We start from the raw sequence: 13691 nt of genomic DNA, 5'->3' as shown, positions 1-13691 counted from the left end.
GCAAAGGTCCTCGCTTTGTGTTTCCCCCACTTTTGCGCCACTTCGCTACTTGTGTCCATCCATGTCACCTTCCACCTCTGTGTGGTGAGAAAAATCATTCAGATATATCAAATATCTACAAGGATGGACTTCCTCCCCAGAGCAACTCATTGCTTATTCAGTGGCAAGACTTGAACGAGGAAAGCAGCTGTATTACATCCCGCTGTGCTCCACAACTCTGCACCAGAAACTCACTCTGCCTCAACCGTAGTAGCCACTTCTTTCACAACCAACCAGCTCACAAGACAGTCAGCAAAAGGGACACGTTCTGGTTCCAGAACACGGTGTGGACTTAACAAGAGACAGCGCGTAAGAGACTGAGGAGCACCCAGAAGAACAGTGATGGCAGTGAGATGTGATGCTCAAAAAGTGAATCAGAAATTCAGCTCAGGTGAGTGTATTCAATATCCTCATAGTTTAGAGTAGGAATAAACCTAAATTATTGGATTTAATATATTTTTAACACATTTTCCAATTCCAACGGCATGAATGTGTGTGATGTTGACTCACGCTACCCAGTTCTCGCACATGAACACAGCACCCAAGTAAGGGATGACACCTAACTAAACTCATTCATTCTTCTTCAGTAACTGATCCAGAACCTGTCCTGGTAACACTGGGCGTGAGATGGGAATACATCTTCGATGGCATGCTAGTTCATCACAGGGTGCCATGTACACACATATTCACATACTCATTCACACCCTGGGGTAATTGTAGCATTTTAGTGTTGCCCTAGCTCAAAAACACTCAGGAAGGGCTGTTAATTAGCTGATTAGTTGAATCACGCGTGTTGAGAGTAGGGAAAACACTAAAATGTACAGGATAGGGGGTACTCCAGGACTAGGGTTGGGAACTCGTGGTCTAAACTGATTAAGACAGATGTTAATATCCATCAAATATTTTTTAGCGTTTTCATTTAGCTGTACAACAGTGAAGAATAAACACAGGCTTTGCTTAAACCATTACTTGTGTTCCTTGTCATGGTTAAATGTTTGATATGGAAGTGTGAATAACGTTTGAATCTCTAATATAAGGAATTGATGCACACCTGCCAGCCAGCAGGAATCAGAAAGCAGTATTTCTCATGACTATGTGCTAAAGCCCACCACTTTTTTTTAATTAATATCAGATTGTTATTGCATATCAGTTAGTACTCAGAGTTCTGATAACAGAATCGTATTGAAAATGATGAAATATGGATTGGTGCATCAGTAGTTAATACTAGTTTAATAACATACAGTGTTTTTTAAGATTGCATGATGTTTATTGTTATTATTTATTTCGTAAATAGAAGAATAGTGACTGAGAAATAAGCTTTAATATAATTCCTGATATAATGCATTACATACCTCGGCTACTATTGCTTATGAAGCCAGTTAAACATTAGTTAACGAACACACTCTCATACAAATGCATCTGATGACTTGCATGATTCGGTCTCGGGCATGTTGTACTGCTGTCTGCTGGACCTTGTGTTAGTGCCTTTGTTAATTTAAGAGAGCGTTATGGGGCGGTGATGCCAATCTGCCCCACTTTTGTCATACTGCTGGCGCCAGGAGCATCTGGCTGGCACAGCCACAGACAAAATGGCCGCCACCGCTGCCGCCTGGCTGTTTCCCTCCAAAAAGATGGCGGCGCCTTTTTTTTTTTGTTACTGTTCGCCATCTGTGTGACCGTTAGCCATATGCAAATCCAACCTAATTGCATTTGCATATCCTTCATTTAGTTGGCGGGGTTTGAGAACGCAGCTAATCGTTTGCGAGCATGAAGGCTAAGCATGAAAATCACTCGATGGGAGCATGTTGAGAACAGAACGCTGTCTTCCCCACCTTTCCTCCCTCCCTCTATCTATCCGTCTATCTCTTCGTGTTTCTTTTTTTTCCTTTAATCTCATGCCCTGTATTAGCCATATTTTATAGCTGTCAGTAGTGCTGGGAGGGTGCTGTGCTTATGCTGCCATATGGGAGCTAGATGTCTCTTCCGACAACCGACAATACATCCCCCCAGTATGCAAATCGCTCACTGTAAAGACAAGGGGAGAGTCGGGGAGGGCAGACAGACCATAATTACCTCATCACTATGCACACAGCTCACTAGATTTGCTCAGCGAGTGTGTCGTCAGACCCATCTGTGTGAGTGGCGTGCTCATTGTGGGGAACATGTGCCATGCGGCAGAGGGTTTGTTTCGCTTCAGACCTCCTATTGTTAGGACAGATCAGTGCCATCATGTGGGCACTATAAATAATTTATAATGCCTTTGATGCCAGCATTGGCATCTGCCGTAATTGGTAAAACAGATATACAGTAAGCGATCATCTGCCTCTTTTGCTCTTTTGGAAAGATAACACCCAGATCAGATTTGTCATGCATAGATTTTTCATTCTGATCACAACACAACATATCTGTGCTTTGCTTTGATGAGGCAGTAGCACTTTGCATTGTCTATGCTAGTGTGTGTGTATGAATATGACTAGCAGTGTCAAAGCACTTCCTGCATCGAGGTGTAAATGTATTCATTGTGAGTTCCTTTACCGACACTATGTTAAGACTGTTATTGCAGGTGGCAAACTCATTTTCTCCGCTCTGGAAATTGTGTCTAATTCTGACACGAAAGCCCTATTTTTAGATCAAGAGCTGTCAGAAATCTGGGACATCATCTTGCTCATTTTTAGCCTACCCTAAAATACAGCATTAGTTCTGAATTCTGTATTTGAAAAATGGAGTTGACACCTCCCCTGGATATGAAACGTTACATAAGATTAAAGCAAAAAAATTCTTCTAAACCTCAGTCTTGTCAGCCAGCTGCCTGCTGTCCTTTCTACGTGTGGTCTGCCATAGCAGAAATCAGACAGCTTAGACTGAAGAAGGTCGATATAACTACATTTAGCGTCTTATATGTAAATGAGCACCGTCATTAGGTACACTCTGACAAACTGATCTACCTTTGTTTCGGTTTGATATGGCGGCAGCAATGAGTAGACTAGACAGGGTCTGCCTGGGTTGGAGGGGCACAGTATAGACACACAACAGCGATAAAATGGAGCTCCCGCATTGCTCGTCTGCTCTCGGCTGAGTGTGTTGGTGGCAGTAGAATGGGGCGGGGGGATTCAGTGGGGTCTACACTGAATGTGCGGTGGGTTTGCACTTGAACATGGGGGTTTTTGGGGTTCATCTTTGGGGGATGGGGGTGCTCAGGGAGGTCTGTCTATCCCGGACAGAAGGGAACCCATTATTTTGCGTATAGTGCCCGAATCAAGTCTGGGTGTGCGTTCATTTAGGGCGGGGTTAAACGAGTGAATAGTGTCTGGCTCGGCGTATATGTCTGTGCGTGAAAGTGATTTGCATATGCAGCCTAGCCTGACTGCACATATGTCATCCATCCTAAACAGATGCGAAGACATGTTGACACGGCCCCCCCGCCCATCTCGAGGAATACCACTACTGAATAAACCCGATCCATCAAGCCAATATCAGAGCCCCCTTGAAATTCTGGGGGTTTCCCTCCTAGAAACAAACATGGATCAGTTTCTCAGATGCTCAGTCTTAGAATAAGGTGACGCAAATCCACTGGGTCTGCACAATAAGGGAAGCAAGGATCTGCCCACAGCCAATCACCTCTGAATAAGAACAGGAAGTCAAGGAGTAGAGCGGCAGTGTTGACCCTTTATGTGCCAGGAGTGATTTGTCTGCCATCTACTGAATGTTGAGAACATGGAGAAGAAAACACAGTAGCACATATGGCTGAGCATTATAGTGCTCTCTCTGAAAAATGCTTGTAAATTGTAACATTTTAGCTCCTCAGTTCTAAGAAGTGTGATTGTGAGATTTTTTTAAAAGGAAAAAGACTAGGACCGTATGAATGGGTGTGTGTGTGAGTGTGTATGTGAGTGTGCCCTGCGATGGACTGGCACCCTGTCCAGGGTGTACCCCGCCTTGTGCCCGATGCTTCCTGGGATAGGCTCCAGGTTCCCGTGACCCTGAAGAAGGAGTAAGCGGTAGAAGATGGATGGATGGAAGACTAGGACCAGTCAAACACAGATACAACAAAGAAGCAAATGCTCAATTTTAGGCATACAGTATGTACACTTAAAGTGAACAGTCAACATACATGCAGAACTAGGTGCGCATCTTACAAGCACATTTCTCAGTTCAGGGGGTTTAGTATGCTTGCGAAGCAGGGATTGATTGTATTTTGAGGCGGCTCCTTGTGTAGATTTCTCCACATTGAGTTTAAGTCATTACCATGAATTACGCACGTTCAAACATCTTGAAACTCTCCTCTGGACCTGATATAGAGATGCCAATAACCACACACCAGCTCTGTATGACTTCCCGCAAAATATTTTCACGCACTCTCAAACCCAGAAATCGAACAACCGACCTTCTCTCTAGTGGTATACATGTGCAATATTTGAACCAATCAATAAAAGGGGATAGTCTCAGAATAAATAATGTAGTGGTTAGGAGTTGTTTGTGATCGTGCGCACAGTGCGCCGTAAGAATTCAAACAAGCCTACTTTTAATAGATACACTTACCTGAATTTTACAAGTAGCGTTTGTATTTTTGTTTTTGGTGGTGGTTTATATCAGTAGACAGTAAGAGAGATGGTGAGTTTTGCTCTGTATCATAATGACTCTCTTTGCTCACTGAACTGAAAGTAGCAAGTCTGGATGGTGCAAAGCTGCACACACACACACAAAAAAAATTCATGTTTTCTCCCACTCGTTGTCTCAAAATTAAGGAGCCATTTCTGGCAATGATCTCTTGCCATACTTCATTGCAGACATTAACGGTCCATAAAGCAGCCGTGTATGAGTTCAGTGGTATTGCCACTATTAAAGTTGAGAATATTAATCTTAAATTGAAAGAGGGGCTGGTAGACCATAGACCAACAGAACCAGACAATAGCAGTCTGACAAAACGCAAACATAAATATTAAGTTCAAGACCATTCTCAGTCTTCATGAGTGCTTTTGGGGCCGTGGGAACGCATGGAAAGTGCACGGGCTGCTTATGGTGGCCTGAATGCCTCTGCAGCAGGTGAAGAATGACCGCAAAGGTCAAGGTCAAAGGGGGGGGGGGGGGGGTCCTTGTCTGCTCGTCTCCGCTTCTGCTGGCCTGATCTCTGCCTGTCTGGGACCAAATGTAAATGAGCCTGGCTGTTTAATAATCAGTCTGAGGCTATATTTGCTTAAGTTCTCACTTCTTTTATGATGCTGCTCTCAGACAGACAGAGCACATGGTTGGGGGACCCCTCATTTCACATTCCCTACTAGAAATATCACAGAGATATAATATCATGAAAGCAAGATATGTAATCCATCCCGTGCTCAAAGTGCAAACATTTCCCATGCTTACTGGCTCCTGTAATTTGTCGACCGGTCCTCCTGTCTTTGCCTTCTCACAGTGGCAACCTGATTGACACCCTTGCGCTGGTGTTTTGTATCTGGCATTAGTTCCACAATCATTTATTAGAAGCATATAGTGATGTCATAACGTCGAGAATGAACACACAAACATGGAACAGAACCACTGACATTGTCCTGATCGAGGCAGAAATTCCCATGAACAATAAAACAATGGGTATTTATTCAGAAACAATGAGACGTGCAGCAGTAATTTCACTGCACTGTCTGGTCACTTATTGTGTGATATTTTCGGCAGTCTGAGATTCTCCAGTGCTTATTCATTTGGTATTGAACCGTCCCTCTCAGCAACTTTTTGACAGCCCACTGTCCCTGCAGTACTTTTAACTCAGATATGAAAGTAAGGATTCGATAACGGTTTTGATAGGACACTCCAAAAGAGCATAGGACTATTTTGCCCACCCTTGAGAGCCTAACATCACATTCGGCATCAGTAAAGCTCAATGTGTGGCTTATTTTAGAGGTATTAATGGATTAATGGATAGCAAATATTTAAGAAAATTTTATATCAATATTAAATAGCTATTTCTTTGTCTGGATCAAATTTAAACAAGATGCATAGGCATGGTTTCTTTACAACAAAGAAATACAAACCCAAGTGGGGTACCAAATTAATGGCTGTCTAGAAATAATCCACGCTGCTATTGAAACATGAGAAGACCCTTAACTGTAACTGCACTTGATGTTAAACAGCATGGCTGCCATTACCCCTTTAAGAGGAGAGGCCATTACCTCACCGAACACCGGCTGAGGAAGGATGAGCATGAATGGGGCGAGTGGTCCGCTTGAACTTGCTGGCTTAGATTCCTTTATACCCACCACTTTAAGCTTCATTTACTCATCAGAAAAAAGATCCCTCCTCCACCAACACCGCTTCAATAGACCTGTTCCTGCATCAAACCCCCTTTCTCCTATCCCTCCCCACCACCACCACCAACACCACACACCCCGTCGTTCTCCCTCTCGCTGTAGGTTTAATAATCTCAGCGCTCAGTGAAATCAAGCTTAGTAATGACACTTTTGTCGGCCTCTCACTTTCTCCCCCTCCTCAAACTTCTCCCCCTGCTTCTCCTTTTTCTCCCACCCACTGCTTAAAACCTTATCCCATGTCAACAAAATGTCCGCTCAGCTGGGGCGCCACAAAAGCGGGCACGGTTTAACCTTCTACCTCCTGTCACTCATTTGCTCTGTTCATCTCTGTCTTGCTCTGTCCTATATCACTACTCCTAAAATATCTCAAATTCCCAAATATGTCATTGGAATACATGAATAAAGTGCAGGTTTATTCTGTGAGTAAATAATGTAACGTTAAAAAATCCTTCTTTGTCCTGAGCTCAGTTTAATCTGTGCCCACAAATGACTATATTTGCACACTACGATTATCCTTTCCATGTAAACCAAAGGGAAATCATGTCATCTTAATATTTTTTTAAAATACGAGAACATTCAACACCAGAAAACCAGAACTGTCCTTTTTCCACTGGTCACCAGTCAAGTGCACTCCTCAAGGAGGAGTGTACTTTCTAAAGCAGTTCTACATCGAACCTTTTTCTGAAAGGGAAACTCTTTGCTGTGAGGTTCTACATAAAGCTCCTCCAATCCCTTATTAATAAACATTGTCATTAGGTATAATTTTCCCCACCAATTTGGAATTGGCCAATTCTGGCCCAGCAGCCAACTCTCCCCCATTACTCTCTTGGACTCCCAGCCATGGTTAGCTGTGGCATCATCAGGATTCAAACTTTCGAACATTGCAATGAAATGGCGAATGCTTTTATATTGTGCCTCTCAGGAGCCCCTGAAGAACCCTTTAGGTGCTACATAGAATCTTTCTTTCTAATAGTCTACTAAATATTCTCGTTATGTAGTCCAGTTGGACTTAATGGTCCTCAGGGGTGAAGCTAGCAGTACCACATACAGTGCACTACACTCTTATAAAAAAAAAAAAAGAAAGGTTCTATCTAGCACTGTTAAGCGTTCTTCAGTTTGTCCTACTGGGAGAACACATAGGTTCTATGTAAAACCCTACAACAGAGAACTGAGTTAATTAAGAACTAATCCAAGGGTGGCCCAAGGTGCGATTTAACACCCATTTTGGTGCACATGATCATGACAATGCAGACTAGCTGTACTCTGATAATGCTGATAATGATAATACAGACTAGCTGTACTCTGATAATGCTGATAATGATAATACAGACTAGCTGTACTCTGATAATGCTGATAATGATAATGCAGACTATCTGTACTCTGATAATGCTGATTATGATAATGCAGACTATCTGTACTCTGATAATGCTGATAATGATAATGCAGACTATCTGTACTCTGAAATTGACTGAACTAAACTAAAACAAATGTTCCATTGGCTTGTGTTTGTATTCCTACTTGTTTAGAGTGTGCAGTGTAAAAAAACACTCTTGTTCAGCGCATTATGCCAAAGTCAAGGCAGTGAGCTTTATTTTGAGTGTAAATGCTGTGATCATGATTTTCAGCCCAAATTTAGCTTTTCACTCCTAACCAGAAAGTTTCAGCACAGCTCTACTTGGTTACATCTGCTAAGTTGTGATGAATAATAAGGTCCAGTGGTTTGCTCACTCATCATCCATTTATTTTGGGAAGCAGAGGGCAACCAGGTGAGGAGCAGTGCGTCTGTGCCACCTGCCTTTTCTGTTAGGCACGCGGACCGGACAGCTATGGAGTGGGACCCAGGGGTCCTAATTTCAGGAGTGGGAGGCGACAGAGTGAGTCCTTTTACTGAGCAAAGATCAGTACAGGGACCCGAACATACGTGTACGAGCAAAGCTCTACAGAAGATGTTCAGAATCACCTGCATGTGTTCTCACCACTACACACACACACACACACACACACACATTGTACGCAGTGCACCATTTGTACTATCTCTCATATTTGCCCTGTGGGTCTCATTTCATGGCTTAGAAAAAAGATAATGAAAAGGCGTGTGAAAAACGCTCTATTAAAGCTGTGCTTCAGATCAGAGCGAGTGCTTATTATAGGCGTACAGGAAAGAGGACAGAGCAAAGAGTTCAGAGCGTGGCCTCTTTCCTCCATCTCTGGGGTTTTCCACAGTCCTGCTGGGGCTTGGCTAGCCGGCTCACTAAGATGGCCACCGTCAGCAGAATCCCATCAGCCCACTTCACACCTACTGTATGGTTCAGTTCTGAATTTAGAAAAGATCTCATCCAGCTGCAGTGTGCACATACAGACTGCAAGCTTATAATTGCTGTGTGAAGACAAAAATTTAATTAAGAGAATAGGAATTTGCTAGTGTGTTGTTTTGTTCATGGATTTTTAAAACCATTTCTCAATTGTTGGCTTGTTACATTTACTATACCAAATTAATATACAGTTTCGGTGATATCAGATTTGTATCAAAATTAAGGGTGAAAAATGGATGAAAAGGGATTTTTAAAAACATTTCATAAAGACCCTTTTGATTGCAGAATCTTTAAACCTTTTTTTGTACCACAGTGAAAAAAACCCTGGAAAATTCTGTTTATTGTAGCGACAACAACAACAACAAAAAAAGCTTAAAATTCACGGAGCAAGAAAAAACAAGCTTGTTTGGGAACTAAATATGTCTTCTTTGGCATCACTCTAAAGAACCTTTTCGGGCACCTTTATTTTTTATGAATGTATCAAACATATTTTAAGGCTTCCAAGTGGTGAAACAGAAAAGTGTTTAGAGATTGTCAGCTTGAATCCCAACAACGCTACGCCCATCTGTGGTCGGGAATCCAAGAGAGCAAAACTGGCTGTGTTCAGTGATGTAAAAAAAAATCCAGAGAGCCATGTTCATTTGCACAATTTCATTTTTGGTTTTGGTTTCGGGACTTTTTGTCACTTTCTGGTTGTTCGCTGCTAACTTTTTTCAGGAGTTTTCAGTTACAATTTGGGTACAATAGCTAGCTTAGTGTAATATCACCATAACACTCATTAGCCAATGGGGACTTTTCTTCGTAAAACCCCCCCACTCCAGAGGGTGTAGCTTAAAACTTATGTAGCAAGAGTAAAAACAAGCAACGCCAGCAGTGATTAACCAAACCTGGAACTGGATTAGTTTAAAAAATAAATAAATAAATAAATAAGCATGAATTAATGATCAGTGAATAATCATCAAAACCAGAAGGCAGGTCATTATTTTCGATACTTTCTTTTAGACAATTTCAATTATTTCTTTTTAAATACATTACAATTCTTTCTGTCTTCACACAAATTCAAATTCACACAAGTTGTATAGAAATGTAGCTAAGCGTCTGTTGGTTAATATATTTATCTATTAGTAGGAGTGATATTTACTGTGAAATCGAAACCACCTTGCCGCAAATTAATCAGGTATGTCCGGACTACACACTGACGTCATGCCTCAGCCTGGCTTTTTCAAGCAGCATCCCCAAATCCTTTCCAGCGAGTGTTAACTTTCTTTGTGCAGAGTTTTGGGAAGAAAGGATTTCTGGGGTGTAACAGACAGGCAGTGACCCTTAGCCCCGGCTCTCCACGGGTTCCTGCTTCCCATAGGCCTGGCCGCCATTTCTGTCCTCTGGCACCCATTCACAGCTCAGTCACGGCCTCTTAAAGCTGCCCACAATCTCCTGATTCAGCCGAGGCGTGATCCAATGACATGGATTTTTAATGAGAGGCTACGTCTTTGTTGGAAACACACAATATCCAGGCGGAGGAGGGGGGTTCAGGAGAGGAACGGGACCGCAGACTAACACCCTCCTACATACACTGAACTTTCTCACTTTGTCCTCGTTTTTCTAACACTTTTTCTCTCTGCCTCTCTTGGCTTCATCAGTTGGCTGTGACTGGAGAACTAGAGGAAAAAAAAAAAATCATACAATCCCAGAATAGAAAAAAAAAAAGAAAAAGCGCACAGTCAAATTCTCTCCACTTTCTGCACTTCAGTGCTTCCCCTCACTTAGCATGATAATGTCATCAGAAATCTGGGCCTCAATGCAGTTGCCTTTGAACACGCATAATACGCGGAATGTTCTTATGTTGAACATTTGTGTATTTTTAAACCAATCAGCATCATGCGGAGTGTTAAACACAGAGCACTCATCAGACTCCTGAGAGCCGCTTAGAGCTCACATCACCATTTACACAGCGTTTAGTGCCGACGCAGACTAAATTCAGTCTAGACATTCATTTCCAAATCTTCACCCTAAATACACCCCTCTCCACTTCAAACACACACTCACACAACCACAACCACCACTGACCGATGTGTTGGTTTTACCCTCACACACATAATTAAACTCTCGCACCCAGACACCCTTCCTCCCCTATCACTCGTTCAAATTGTATTCCCCCACTTGGACCTAGACACCCTGGTACATCTGCTAAATCCCAATGTCTCACCCCATACACACACACACACACGCCTCTTAATTGGAAATATACTATAACAAATGGCACCCCCTCCTGTCTGGCCTTGTTATGGATCCAGTACACTGTAATGTAAAGATTTTATGTATAATTAGTATGTTTTATGTATGTATTATTGCATTATGTATAAGTAGTAGGGTTTTTCGTAGGGTAGGGTTGGTGTAGTCTTGAAAACTTTCATAAGAAACGGCTCGACTTGACTCAAAAATCATTACACAGTCCACAGGCAACTTTATGTAACAAATTATATGCATATGGGGGGGGGGGGGGGGGGGGGGGGGGTAATAATGCAGCATTATTTAACACCCGAAACACTGAAACACACTGCATACTAAGACAAATGAAGGCACTCAAGTCATTTGCATTCATTTCACAGACTCCAAAAAGCGCACCATTTTTCTTAGGTCAGTGTCGGAAAAGCGATTCGTTAGGAGTCAAGCAGCGAAAAATGTGTGTGAAGGATTAAAAATGTTTATTGTATACATTAAAGGAATGAAACATTAATCATCTCTGGCTACTATACAGTTAAATAGTGTGATTACTACAGCCAACAGTGTGTATGTGTGAGTGCGTGTATCAGAGTGGGTATCAGGGTCATAGTTGTAGCTGAACTTCATTTGATGAACAAAAATCAGGAAGTAGCCTTTCAGTGAGGTATTACTTCTTATTTCATAGAAATATTATATATATATATATATATATATATATATATATATATATATATATATATATATATATGAGAACATGTACCACTTATATCACAAAGTAAGCACACATTTTGATTAATAGTATCTCAATATTTGAATTTCTTCAGCTGATAACGTGGCTTAAGTCATATATATAAATATATAAATATATACATATGATATATGAAGGACAAAAACGCAAATCAGTGTGTCTCAACTGTGTGTGTGTGTGTGTGTGTGTGTGTATCTGTCTGTCTGCTCTTGTCCCAGAGGCCATGTTATGTTTCCTCCCAAAGGGCTTCCTTCATCCCCAACACACACACACAGACGCACACAGACAGACACACTTCCCAGAACAAGAGGTCACGTCGAGGATCCAGACAGAGTGTGTTTGTGTGTGTGTGGGACCAGACAGTCTGTGTGGTGACCTGTGTCTTTAGACAGGCTCAGAGGTCACCATCTTCTGTGTGTGTGTGTGTGTGTGTGTAGAGTTTTAGACATCATATTTTTTGGCCTTTCCCCTCTCCATCCTCCTGTACAGCAGTGTTTTAAACACCAGAGAGACTCATTTAGCTCAGACTTGTATTCCACTCCTAGTAAAAAGCACTAACATTCTCTCTAAAACCCGAATTCAAAAATTTAATGACGAAGCTCGCGATTCAGTGTAATTTAGTTGCAATGCTTTGAAGCATTTTTATAAACGTGAATAATGCCTCCAGTTCAACATCCAATAAAGCGCTATCTAATTAAATCCTTGATGACTTCTAACATGATGTAACCTAAGTGTAACTATTCATCATAACACATACAAAAATGTAATATACTGAAATTATAATGTATTCCGGTCATATTTTGGAGTGCATTAACAAGAGTCTATTTTCACAAGCGCGTCAGACTGCGTTTATTTGCAGTTTAGTTTTCGTTCTTTTTTTATTATGTGCATTTATATGTTGTTAAAAAGGAGACAAAGAGCAAGGAAGTCTGCATATTAAACACTTACAAAATGGAGGTCTGGGTTGTATGTAGTATTCTTATATACTATATATATATATATATATATATATATATATATATATATATATATATATATATATATATATATATATATATAGTATGTGTACACTGTATATTCCAACTTAGAAGGAATGAAGTATTCTTCTCAGCATTTTTTGTCATTTTGAAATACATCAACCAATTATACAATATCGTTGTACTTATTACGGGCTGTTACATAAGATTTGAATGATACACATGCATTTAACTGAACTGTGAGAGAATAAAGTTTTACTGGTTGATATTATTACATCTGAAATATTTATTTTTTTAAACCTGGTCTTTCCTTATATTAAATGATAATAGGTGCATCAGTCAGTCTGATTTTACACACACATACTGTATTTATGATAATGATAGTGATATTGTCTCCTTATTGGATTGTTTTGCTCTTTACACACAGATCGTTTTCCCCAGCGATACAGACCAGGACAAGTGTGTCCCAACAGGCGCGTGTGATGAGACAGACAGCACTATAGTGAAGACAGTGATGTTCAGCTGCTCTCATTCTGCTTGAACACAGTGAGAGGAAAACACCTATAAGAATATCACCATGGGACTCGAGAGATTTTTGTGAAGTACAAAATGAGTTTCTGCTGAACTTACCTTTGCTCTCGGGCCTCTTTTGATTAATAACATGGACATTTCATCATGGCATTTTTGGTCTCCGGGTTATTCCAGAACACTGGACTAGCTACAAGAGGTAAGTAGATAAAAAATATAAGCGGTAATATGCCTTATTGAAAAAGAATTTATGCATATGCATATTTCATAGATGTTTAAATTTTATATATGTATAATATAGCACTAAATTAACAATTGACTTATGAGTGTACTTCTATACACTTTTATTTTGCATACCTACATCACAATTAAAAATATATACTTTCTAAAGTCATGCTAATTTTATGCCATTTCCAATAAAGTTTTCAAATTCCACCATGTCTCACAGTGTCTCTTTATTTCATCATAGATCAGTCTTAACAAAATGATGTGCATGCTAAAGGTTAGTGCATTACGATTATGATTATTCCAGCCCAAGTGTGAATGCGACTGGAATTAAATAAAT

General features: G+C 40.9%; 1 long non-coding RNA gene across 1 annotated transcript in view; it reads left to right on the top strand.

Moving 5' to 3' along the window:
• Positions 1–229: 229 nt before the first annotated feature.
• The window catches only part of LOC128623976 (uncharacterized), a 19069-nt gene continuing 5607 nt past the window's right edge, over positions 230–13691 (top strand). Inside the window, exons 1-3 of the long non-coding RNA XR_008388695.1 lie at positions 230–430; positions 13026–13325; positions 13596–13628. This is a non-coding gene — a long non-coding RNA (uncharacterized LOC128623976). The remainder of the gene's footprint in view (positions 431–13025; positions 13326–13595; positions 13629–13691) is intronic.

Source organism: Ictalurus furcatus, chromosome 20 (assembly GCF_023375685.1).
Source record: "Ictalurus furcatus strain D&B chromosome 20, Billie_1.0, whole genome shotgun sequence".
Taxonomy (NCBI): Eukaryota; Metazoa; Chordata; class Actinopteri; order Siluriformes; family Ictaluridae; genus Ictalurus; species Ictalurus furcatus.
The sequence above is the reverse complement of the archived record's forward strand: the minus strand, read 5'-3'. Positions and strand labels throughout refer to the sequence as shown.